This window comes from Wyeomyia smithii, chromosome 2 (assembly GCF_029784165.1).
Source record: "Wyeomyia smithii strain HCP4-BCI-WySm-NY-G18 chromosome 2, ASM2978416v1, whole genome shotgun sequence".
NCBI classification, from domain to species: Eukaryota; Metazoa; Arthropoda; class Insecta; order Diptera; family Culicidae; genus Wyeomyia; species Wyeomyia smithii.
The window spans coordinates 268,046,070-268,059,197 of record NC_073695.1 but is presented as its reverse complement, the minus strand read 5'-3'; the positions used below and the strand labels follow the sequence as shown (position 1 = coordinate 268,059,197).

At 39.8% G+C, this 13,128-nt stretch overlaps 1 long non-coding RNA gene across 1 annotated transcript in view; it reads left to right on the top strand.

Moving 5' to 3' along the window:
- The first annotated feature begins 648 nt into the window (after nt 1–648).
- Nucleotides 649–13,128, top strand: part of LOC129725880 (uncharacterized) — a 30,473-nt gene continuing 17,993 nt past the window's right edge. The window contains exon 1 of the long non-coding RNA XR_008728188.1: nt 649–13,088. This is a non-coding gene — a long non-coding RNA (uncharacterized LOC129725880). The remainder of the gene's footprint in view (nt 13,089–13,128) is intronic.

The window sequence follows — 13,128 nt, the reverse complement described above, 5'->3', positions numbered from 1 at the left end:
TCCGTTTAGTTTCCGTGAGTCGATTTTAATTCCGATATCCTCTCGAAATTACTATCACTGTTTTTATTTTCTTATTTTCACTAATCCGTTCCGACTGCGCCAGTTAATTATTTGGAACTCTTCGGGGGATTTCTGAAAAAACTAAAACTGAACTTCACTTCAACACGGTTCACACTGGAATGATTTTATTGTCGTTAAATTAATTACAGAGAGCTAACGAATAACCTAAATCCCTGACTTAGCACATAACGTGCACCTAGCGTTTGGACACCTGCTTGTGGCTTCGCCGTTCGACGTTGGAGTTATTTCCTGTTGTCTGCTGACGCCGCGGATTCCTGGGCCTGTGCCGGTTAAACTTTGAGATTTGGTTTCGTCGTTAACTTATATATATATATATATATATATATATATATATATATATATATATATATATATATATATATATATATATATATATATATATATATATATATATATATATATATATATATATAAGTTAATATATATATATATATATATATATATATATATATATATATATATATATATATATATATATATATATATATATTATATGGCGTCGCGAACCGATTACCTTAGGGAAATCCAACCCCGAGATTATTCCCACTTACCGGGGATGGATCGTCAGCCAAATTAATTTGGTCAATGGTGTCTCGGATCTGAAACCAGTCGTCAATCAGACGACTCATCTTCTTGTAGAACTCGCTATCGGTGTTGCTCATTGTGTAATGTCGATAGGAGGGTTCACATTCCTTGGCGACAACAGTAGCAGCTATTATGAAGCGATTGAGCAACCCTCGGTGTATTGGGTAACACTCTTCAGCAGGTTTGAGCAGTTTGACATAACAACCCATTCCTTCTTGTTCCTCCATGAATCTCAACATAGTTGAGATCTCCTTCCATCATCTTGGTGGTCAATAGTTCAGGAGCCATATTAACCAAGTACTTGCTCAGATATGCCTGTGCAAATATTATTAGTCTTATCGATACTTTGTTGATTTAATGAACGGGATTGACTACTTGTGCACACAAATAAGTGTAGGAGCCACAGGTCATGGAAATCCCTGTAAGTGTAGGGAATGAAGAACCACTGCACTGATTGACTTGAGAAAATCGAATGATTTATTAATAGAAATTAAGCTTAATTCTATCTTACCAGAAAGAATCGGAGTTCTGTCCTTGTCTAATCCTGTCACTTTTATTTACTTGTAATCTCCTGTCTCACTCAATTTACTCAATCGATTATTACATACGTTCGGTGTTAACTTATTCGGTTTTGACCATGTGGCTGTCATCGTTTCTTTCCCATGGGAAATAGAGCGTCGAATTTCAATGGAGATTTTCAAAAATCCCATCCCAAAATGTCAGAGAATTTCACCAATCCAGAATTTGTTTCATTAGCACTCTTTGGTTTGTTCGTATACTCTTCGAAGTATTCGTCTTCTCTGTTTTGTAAAATCGCGTTATTCCATGCCTCTAGGTGTTCATTAAAGAGCATCAACGCAACTCAACCTAGCGTCCCAATTTCCTGTCTGCCCTGTTGCCTCTGCAATGCGCATAATCTGCGTGTAGTACAGCTGGTTCATGTTATGAAGGAACACTTCACGTGGGAGGCTGCGAGATACGCCTGTCTGAATCCTTATTATCTTAGCATGACACTGCTCTACCAGATTTCGCTATTCGGCACCAAATTGCCTACCGTGGGGATGTCGTAACGCAACTCATTAGAAGGCGGGCTCGCCTCTTTACTTACATATTCGGATGGTTGCGCCGAGTACTGTCACGGTCGCCATATTGTGTTCCTTCGTTATCCTTTGCGAACGAGGGACTACCACTGTTATAAATGCTTGATATCCATAAGACTCGACGGTTCAATTAATAATGATTTATTCTGAGCTTAATATTTAACCTGACTTGAAACATGCTGACTAAGGCTCATTTTTAGTAGTACACATATGTATACAATGAGAACGACCGGGACGATCGTTCCCAGGTTATGATAGTGCTGCGTTATCAAAACCTGCTGTTGGTGTCGTGTTATATTACGTTCGGTGAGATACGGTCAAAGCGATCGTTCCCATGTTTGAAAAATGCTGATTTGAATTCAGTGGAAAATGTAGGTGTACTACACAAACTCACAACCACTCTACTTTACTATTAAAACAAACTTTTTTTTCTTTACATACATTGACATCGTTAGAAATAAGATTTCGTTGCTATTTTAAATAATCAATATATTAAAGATAATAAATCGCGCACGGTTGAAGGCCCTACGTTGTGTTTTATTTTAGCCTTTGGCATTGTGAAGAGCAATTAAGGCCAGGGGACGAGCTTCTTCGTGTTTGTCAAAATTTCATTCTACTGTAACGGTTTTCCTGATGAATGTGATATTGCACTGATCGGTTCACTCGGCGTTGTTTTCACTATGTAACAATGTTTATTCACAAATTTATTCTAATTATCGCGACCATGAGACAATATTAATCGTGACACTACCAATACTTTATCGTCACCTTTTTATAATTCACAATAGTTCCACTTTATATTATGCGACTACTAAATTGAATGTCTGTTACCAGAAAGATCACTTATTTTAAATTCTTCTGCTTTTTCGTTGAAAATTATTCCCTTGCTGGTGGAGATGATTATTTTTCCGTGTTTTCCGGCCAATGCATTGATCAAACGAGCTTTGCTGCAATTTTCAAATCCACTCCTTTAACACTGAGTTTTGTCGGTACCAGCTTTTGAATTTCTGCTTCCATTTTACACACTTCAGCCCTCGTTAACTGTGCATTTTCTTTGGAAAATATTAGTTTGATTGGACGACAGAACGATACCGAAGAAGGTATATCGTTGTTCCAGATGATTTCCTCTTTTCCATTTTCAAACTGTCGTCGAATGATTCGGATCGGAACCAAGGACATCGCAAATATATAAGCATCACTGTATTCCTTAAGCTCATTATCGTTATCCTCATCAAAAAACACCTGCTTGAATCTTCATATAGAAATAGGAAAAAATTAAAATGCATTTGATTCTACTATTTCCGATATACTATGTACCTTGAATGGTTGGAACTTCCATCACAACCCCATTTAAAAATCACGTGTACCCAATCTTCCTGCAGAATGTCTATATTGAGGAACTTGATAAGGCGTAGCACTGTATGGTCTATTAAAGACTGTAGAGATATTTCCGCACATGACGGTTTGATAGTGATACCTTGAAATGTTTTGAATTAACCAAAATATTATAAATATTTCAAAAGCTTCTGGCATCTAGGTTCTCAATAGATCGTAGATCGTAGATCGAGAGATCGTAGATCAGAAAAATCGAATAGTATTTACCGTTTGGACAATTATCTTGTTTGGCCAATAAAACCTTGTTGTAGCTGGGATACAAATGAACGCCCCTATTCAAAGTAGTCATCCGAATGTCACGGTACTGCCTTTTGGAGAAATTGTTTCTGCAAATAAACGCTATGGCTTCCGCGGTATATTCTTCAATCTGTGGTACGTTTTCGAAAGACTCTGTTGCTGATTCCGGAGATCGTACGAGACTTTCAATTCTTTTTCCAACCGAACGAAATCCACAACGGCTAACACATAGAGCAGAGGCCATACCTAGCTCCTCCGGTGAATGATTGTTAGTTAAATCATGCAAACGGGTTTGTTTGCTTCTCCGGCCCAACTCGGAAAATGGTTTCAAAGTAGGTTTTTCCACAACAGTTTGCTTAATTTTGAACACCACATTTCCACTTAGCCACGTTGAATTTACGGTGAGGAAACGATTCTTCGAACGATTACATTTTTTCCACAATTTCCAGAACATTAAACTAAAAAGTCTTAATTTTTACGTGAGGCGGCATTATCCGTATCGACACTGGGAAACCGTTGACTAACTAAATCAATCAAATCACTAAGTTTTCTTCCTTCAATAAGAAGGTTTGCTAAATCGCTTCGTGGAACTTCCATCTTGAAAAGTCGTATTGCAATGATTGTTCCTCAGAAACAAGCAGGTTCCCAGGCAACACACGTTGTTAAGGAACAACACAATTTGCGCATGCGCAAATGTGTTGCTACGCCTGCGTGAATGTGTACTGTGGTGTTAGGTTGTACTAGTAGTGAACGCGAGTATGAGAACGTTGTCTGAAAGTGAACATGTTGCTATTTCAGGATTTTTAATGAAAACCAAGTATATCCTGCACTGTATTGACGAAAATTCACCAACACATGTTTACTTCAAAATGTACAATTTCAGAAGTTTTGAAAACAATATATAGAGAATTTTGCCGAAAAAATTAGACACGAGGTTAAGCGTAAAATACTAGTTACATGAATCTATCTATCAGTCAGTTCAAGAGATACAGTTTTTTTTATTGCAAAATTATCTTAAATTGATTCACTTTCAACTTTACCCAAGCATATGTACATCAGTTTTATCAAATAAAAAAACTAGGCTGTAAAAACCTTACTTTTTCGACTGAAAATGATCATATTTAAACTTATTTTATTCGCTTTTAAGAAATAACTTATCTCCAATTTTTTTTATGACAAAGTACAAAAGTTGCTCTTTAAAAGAAACCAGAAGATATTTTTTTCATCTGCCCCATTCAGAGATATCAACAGTTGAAAAGGGCGTATTTAAAAATTAAAAGCTTAATAGCTTTTCACCCATAAAAGATATCGTTAAAGTATAGCCACCAAAAGTTGCGTCTTTTAAAGCTCGAAAAGTCGCCTGAACATAATTTTACTGAGAAAATTGAATTAAACAAAGTAGAGCGAAAAAACCGTTTTTAAGAGCCATCCTAGGCAAAATTGCTCTAATTCAGTCAATTTAAGAGCTACAAGAAAGTAGTCTTCAACAAAGCTGCTTAAAATCAAGTGATCTACAACTTTACTGAAAATAAAATTTTATTTTTCCACAAATAAAAATTTTAGTTGGTTTATTTCGTTGGTTCTAGGACCACCCTAATTTTCACCTCAGTTTAAATGTAGACCAAATTATAATAAGCAACTTCGCCATATAAAGTATGGCTCTAAAATCACAAAAATGTATCGAAAACTCCATTTCCGCCTAAATTGTCGTTCTGTACCACAGTGCGATGTCTATGTGTGCTTTGTACACGATCACCAATCGACTTCTGTTTTTTGTCGCTCCAAATTCCAGGCATTGAACTGAAGGTTCGATGCCGGGTAGAATTTACCTTCTCAGCATGTTTCCACTGGTGTGGTCTGCTGGAAGTGTGAAGTCAAAACGCATGGTAATGACATGTGGAATGTCACATGTCTCTTGTCATTACATGTCACAATTGTGTGCAGTTTGTTTAAGGCGGATGGCCTTTCGGTTTGTTTATGTTTTGGAATTTGATACTACAGCAATGGATCTAAGAATCCACGGGCTCGTATATTCCTTCTCTGGAATACCTTTACCATTGTCACCTAGGTCGTGATGGAGAGATCCTAAATCATCATGTGTCAATATTGATTGTTGAGAAGGAAGCTTGGTAACCTCTCTTATTCTTCCTCCCCATCTTCCCGGATGAATCAATCGCCCTCGGAACCAAAACATTCCATTTGGCCCGTCTACAATGTCAGCTGAGATTGTGATCGGATCGGTCCAGAGACTCAGCACATTCTAATGCGTCTGAGATCGCCTTATAAGGCGTCTGCGGGTTTCTTGCTTTTAATATGAACTGCGTGGTGTTATCTTTCAGTCCTTCTGTCTCAACAAGGTTGCTAGCAGCAGCTACGTTGGCGAATGTTCCTTGCGAAACATGAGCAGCAGCCAATTTAGTGGCTAGCTTACTGATTCTCCTACCATCATCTTGTTTGTCAATAGCTCAGAAGCCATATTAACCAAGTACTTGCTCAGGTATGCCTGTGCATAAATGAATAGAGCGTCGAATTTCAATGGAGAGTTTCAAAAATCCACTCCACAATGTCAGAAAATTTCACCAATCCCGAATTAGTGTCATTAGCACTCTTTGGTTTGTTTGTATCATTCATTCCACTTTGGGAAATTTCAGGATCTCCACGTCTCGTGCGGGTACGTATACGCGATACTTCCGAGTAAAGAGCTCGAAACAGGCTATATCGTTGGCTTGTTTCAGTTCATTGACTACGACACGCAGTTTGTTCGGCCTGACTTTCGAAATTTCGGTCACAGTGGTGTCTCGGATCTGGAACCAGTCGTCAATCAGGCGTCTCTTCTTCTAGTAGAACTCGCTATCGGTGGTGTTGCGCATGGTGTAGTGTCGATAGGAGGATTCACATTTCTTGGCGACAACAGTGGCAGCTATGATGAGCGGTTGAGCAAACCTCTGTGTATTGGGTAACACTCTTCAGCAGTTTGACGTACCAACCCATTCCTTCGTGTTCGTCCATGAATCTCAACATGGTTGCCGTCATCACCTCCTCCCCTTCCATCATCTTGGTTGTCAATAGCTCAGAAGCCATATTAACCAAGTACTTACTCAGGTATGCCTGTGCATACATAAATAGAGCGTCGAATTTCAATGGAGAGTTTCAAAAATCCAGTCCACAATGTCAGAAAATTTCACCAATCCAGAATTTGTTTGGTTTGTTTGTACCATTCATTCCACTTTGGGAAATCTTAGGATTTTTCAGATGTTTCCATAGTCGATCTCCACGTCTCGTGCGGGTACGTATACGCGATACTTCCGAGTTAAGAGCTCGAAACACTATTTTTACACTATTTATCTCTTCAGTGGGCGAGATAGATGCCCTTTAATGTTCTTAAGCACTGCACTTTACTTGGTTTGTTTTTGAGAACTCGCATTTTTCTTCTTTAGGTAAGGAGCAACATTGAAAATACTTTATACTTTGTTTTCTATGCGCGTACATTTCGCGGACATTTTCAGTTCATTATTTCGCGATCACCTCGTTGAGCACAGCGACAGATCTAACTGCTTTCAAAGCGTTTTTACGTTCGCGTCTTTTGAATGCATTATACAGTATGATTATTAACTGCATAGCAACCATTATTAGCACTACCCATGACAACAGGTTGGTTTCTTCATGATAGGCGGTGTGCTGTTCCTGGTTGTTTAAGGACGAGCCAACGATTTTGCTATGTCAATGTAGGAAGCTAGTAGTGCTGGCTTAGGCTCAATCGCAGCAGCATTCGCTGTTGGATTGGATGCCTTACTTCTTAAAACTTGTAGCTCGTATTGAATAACACGAATTCCCAAATGGTGGTGATGGCTGAAATGACCGTGACGCCCACTGAGTAGAGCTTGTGCTCGCCTTTATGGCGACGAAACACTGGTTGCAATCATCACCTCCTCTCCTTCCATCATCTTGGTTGTCAATAGCTCAGAAGCCATATTAACCAAGTACTTGCTCAGGTATGCCTGTGCATAAATAAATAGAGCGTCGAACTTCGATGGAGAGTTACAAAAATCCAGTCTACAATGTCAGAAAATTTGACCGATCCCGAATTTGTTTGGTTTGTTTGTACCATTCATTCCACTTTGGGAAATCTTAGGAATTTTCCAGATGTTTCCAGAGTCGATCTCCACGTCTCGTGCGGGTACGTATACGCGATACTTCCGAGTAAAGAGCTCGAAACAGGCTATATCGTTGGCATGTTTCAGTTCATTGAGTACGACACGCAGTTTGTTCGGTCTGACTTTCGAAATTTCGGTCACGGTACTGTAACGTGACATCAGGTCTTTTGAAATTTGCAATATATTCGAAGATTTTTATTTCGGTTCCGCCTTGGGCCAAAAGTAAACAACCAAGGGGCCTACCTTCACTGCGGATTAACTTTACACAGCACAGAACTCGGAAATACCGGAACCGGGCAAGCAATGCCTTTTGTAATCTAAAATGCAATATATGAATGCAGAAATATAAGGATAGCATTCTTCCTTGCTACTGGACACATTCTTGTTTTAGGAACGTCAGCCATATTAATTTGGTTAATGGTGTCTCGGATCTGAAATCAGTCGTCAATCAGGCGGCTCATCTTCTTGTTGAACTCGCTATCGGTGTTGCTCATGGTGTAGTGTCGATAGAAGGGCTCACATTTCTTGGCGACAACAGTGGCAGCTATTATGAAGCGGTTGAGAAACCATTAGCATCATGAGCACCATTGAGCATCATTAACTCGGCTTGTTGAAGCAAAAGTTTCATCACAGGTTCTTGCAAGTCAACGTCAATCCTCTTCTTTCCAGAGAATACTGGCATAGAGCAGATCTGATTTCCACCACCTGCCAGTGCGTCATTCTGGGCAGCACTTGCTAGCTTAGCAAATTTACGGAAGACGTATGCTTCTCCTCTACTGCGAAGAGTTTCTCCGATCTCCCTCCTGGTGTGGAATCGGTAACCAGTCAACCATTCTAGATACCCAAGATCCTCCGTGTAGGTACCCCAGACGGCATGGAATAACATCTCGGACATCATCTACTTATTAAGTCCAGATTCTTAATAAGGTCATGAAGAGAATCCTCTGGCATTCCCGTAGTCTTTGCTTGCTCTAAGGTCTTCCCTGCCCAAAAGGTCCTGTACACTGCGCTTTTCTCGGCCACACCCATTATTAGTGCTATGGGGAAGAAGGCCTTGTTGGCTGCATGCGTCACTCCAAACAAACAAAAATCAGCCAGGTTCTTCATAATAGCCTTCGCTCGATCTTTGCTCCCAGCTAACATGTTGGCAATTTCTAGGGCAGCCGGAATCATTTTAAAGGTATGCACAAAGACCTTTTTCCAGGGACCCTGATAGTTCATGTCAGTAGTCATTGCAAGATTGATGGCGATAGTCATTGGACCCAATGAGGATTTCATACTGGATTGTTTCATGGGTGGGAAGGTGCATCCTTTCAATGTTACCTGGTGAAAGGGTTCCAATCCAAACTTATGAATGTAAACCTGTTTAGCCTCTCCATTCTCTTTCCTTAGTGATACGATCCCTGAAGGTGGCCAACAATGACATAATAGCGGAGAATGCACCAATCTTCTTCTTCGAGGCGTCTTCTCTGTTGTACGCCATGTCGGTTCGGGGTCGGGGTTAGTTCAGAGAGAGGTTTAAGAACTCCTCCTACTTTCATGGTAGTTGCTGGAACCAAACGGGCATTCAGTTCTCCAACGCCATTCACTGCTTGTCTCTTCAGGTTGTGTATGGTGAAGATAATGGAGGAGATATCGGCCATTGTATCAATGTTGGTCTTCTCTCGTTCATCATACTGGATGCGGAATGCCCCATGCAGGTGGAGGATAAGCCCAATAATCGACTTCTTTCGTGCTGGGTCCACTGGTGCTCTTTGACGTTTGGGATCAGGCTCCACATTTCCGTCCAAATCAGCGTAGATCCTCTTGGTACACACCACTGGCCTTGCTGGCCTACTTCAGCAACCTCCATCGGGGTTTCATCTACTACTTGAGGTGCAGGTGGGGTAGCCAACATAGTTGCAATCATTACTCCTCTTCTTCCATCATCTTGGTGGTCAATAGCTCAGGAGCCATATTAACCAAGTACTTGAATTTCAATGGAGAGTTTCAAAAATCCAGTCCACAATGTCAGAAAATTTCACCAATCCAGAATTAGTCTCATTAGCACTCTTTGGATTGTTTGTACCATTCATTCCACTTTGGGAAATTTCAGGATCTCCACGTCTCGTGCGGGTACATATACGCGATACTTCCGAGTAAAGAGCTCGAAACAGGCTATATCGTTGGCTTGTTTCAGTTCATTGACTACGACACGCAGTTTGTTCGGTCTGACCTTTGAAATTTCGGTCACGGTACTGTAACGTGACATCAGGTCTTTCATACTTGTATTAGGACCGACAGCCATATTAGTTTGGTCAGTGAAGTCTCGGATCTGAAACCAGTCGTCAATCAGGCGTCTCATCTTCTTGTAGAACTCGCTATCGGTGTTGCGCATGGTGTAGTGTCGATAGGAGGGTTCACATTTCTTGGGAACAACAGTGGCAGCTATAATGAAGCGGTTGAGCAACCTCCTGTGTATTGGGTAACAACACTCTTCAGCAGGTTTGAGCAGTTTGATATAACAACCCATTCCTTCTTATTCCCCCATGAATCTCAACATAGTTGAGATCTCCTTCTATCATCTTGGTGGTCAATAGCTCAGGAGCCATATTAACCAAGTACTTGCTCAGGTATGCCTGTTCAAATGCTAATAGTCTCATCGATACTTTGTTAATTTAATAAACGGGATTGACTACTTGTACACACAAATAAGTGTAGTGGTCTATCTTGGGCTCCCTACCGGGTCTGTAATGAAGGTTAATTATAATTGTTGATTATTATTATTAATTAGTAATCATTTAATAATTAATTGACATAAAGTTCTGTATCTATTGGATTTGCTTGCTTTATTCTCTTGATTTTTATGCAGTCTAGTCTTTTGAGTTTCTAATAGCTGAACACTTTTTATCCTCGCTGTTCGTAGTTTTTGTCTGAGCTCTAAGTGATACTATTCAATATATAAGTTTGTATGTATTTTATTTTGAGAAGTTAGTCCGAACTAAAACTAGGGGTTTTTCACGCTTTAGCCGTTAATCATCCGGTTACCGTGCTGAACTGTTCTTTGCTAGAGTCATTTTTTCTAGCTGAGATAAAATCAAAGCGCATCTAGTTGTATATTGTTGGTCTATTTGCTTGTATGGTGTTCTACAGAGGCTACGAAATGTGGCATGTGCATCACACATGGCATCGAATCCTGTTCAATCACAGCAGAACGCATAAGAAGATCTCTTTCAAGTGCTCCACCGGGATGGACGTTCCGTTGATCTCAATTAAATCCTCATCTTTGACCTTTTCCTTGACTGATCCGGATTTGTTTGCATGTTGCTTTATGGTGGTGTAGATGGTCCATAGGGTAGCTGTGACTTTGCTAACTTCATCAATGTCATGGCCTTGAGGAGGGTTGAGGTCAAAACCGAATCTCTTGAGGAGTGCCACATGCAAGTGGTGAACTGCCAACCTCATCTTCCTGTTAAGGGTTAGGTTTATCTCAGGCTTTGATAGAGCTTTGGAGCTAGTCTTCTGTTGCACTCGTATGTAAATCATCTCGCTTCTGTTGCATTCGTACAATAATCAGCTTAATTTCTCGAATTGGTATGTTGTAGTGTTATTTTCCGACGGGTTTACTGTCATCCCGTTTCGCGCACTTTCAGTTTATTTCGCACTGTTCCCTAAATCGTTTTTGTAGACACACACTTGTGTACACTGTCACTTTGTCAGTTTTTTAAATTGTGGTCAGATCCGAAATAGTTTTTGCAGCTTTCAAAGCCTGCGCACGGGTGTGTTCTTTGTAAAGTTTGTACACTGTTATAAGCAATTGCACAGAGACGATCACGAGTATAATCGTGAGTTTGACTTCGTGCTCTCTATGCTGCTCTGCGTGAATTTCCAGTCTATTTAAAACTTGGACCTAGGGGTCCCCGGAATTCTGTGATTCTTTTGACTTTTCGTTCCCCATGTTGACAATTAACGCTGGTCATTATTTAAACTTGTTTTTCGTGAGGGGAATAAGTCACTTCACACCGATTATCACGTCGTTTGTTCACTGCTGCAGTTTACGATTAGCTCAGAAATTCAGCTTCTTCTTATTTGCACTTATTACTTATTACACAAATATTCTTCACTTAATGCATTTTTTGGAGAAGGCTGTGCTTGGTTTTAATGTCACTGGTCGCCATGTAGGCATGATGTCGGCATGTCATCGTGACTGATTTTAAACACCTTACGTGTTGAGTATCAACTTAGGAATGAATCTTTATTTCAGTAATTGGCTTAACCTAACCTCCTATTTACTGGAGATACTTGAAGTCATTATGTATCGATCAGCCAATCGGTGATCGATGCAGAAGGCGGGAGAGAGCTAAGTATTGAGAGAGAGACCGCCTGGTCAGCGCATCGTCGCTGCATGTAGCTTGGGAATGGAATGGCTTGGGAACAGCCATAAAACAATGACTCTGTAAAATGACACTTTCATGGGAAAGTGTTTATGCAAGGCAGCAACGATGGGTTGATGACTGACGAGGGTTTTGACTTGGAATCAGCATGACGCAACTTATGCGTTCTGCTGTGATTGAACAGGATTCGATGCCATGTGTGATGCACATGCCACATATGCCTGTTCAAATGCTAATAGTCTCATCGATACTTTGTTAATTTAATAAACGGGATTGACTACTTGTACACACAAATAAGTGTAGTGGTCTATCTTGGGCTCCCTACCGGGTCTGTAATGAAGGTTAATTATAATGGTTGATTATTATTATTAATTAGTAATCATTTAATAATTAATTGACATAAAGTTCTGTATCTATTGGATTTGCTTGCTTTATTCTCTTGATTTTTATGCAGTCTAGTCTTTTGAGTTTCTAATAGCTGAACACTTTTTATCCTCGCTGTTCGTAGTTTTTGTCTGAGCTCTAAGTGATACTATTCAATATATAAGTTTGTATGTATTTTATTTTGAGAAGTTAGTCCGAACTAAAACTAGGGGTTTTTCACGCTTTAGCCGTTAATCATCCGGTTACCGTGCTGAACTGTTCTTTGCTAGAGTCATTTTTTCTAGCTGAGATAAAATCAAAGCGCATCTACCCTCTGCATGAACGAGTTTGTAACACAAAATAAAATTGAATAAATAATACCTGCAAATTTATAGCAATGTTTTGTGTTTTTGAGTTTATTATTTATGAACTCGAATAAACCTGTGTGCAATGTTCTTCTAACTTTTATGTAGTATTCTTGTTTGATTATCTTTAACTTTACTTCGTTCTTGACGAGAAGTTCTGAAATTGAGTTGTAAGTCTCGCTTGTGACAGCCGAGTGTTTGGTTAACGTTATCCGGTTATATTTTCTATACGGATTTTTCACAAGAGTTGCTACTTCGGTGTTGGTCATGATTTCTTTGCTGGTCGATATTAGTAGAAATCCCTGTTGTTCCGGTGAAATCGAAAGAATCCAGTGTGTCAAATGTTTCCTCTTCGTATATAAGTGTGCAAGTGCAGGCGTGATCGCAAGGGCTCTCATGCTCTTTTGACATCTCTTTATTTTTGCTAACGCTTACGTAGCCCCTAATGTACATACTTGCAGTGTGATTCTCAAGT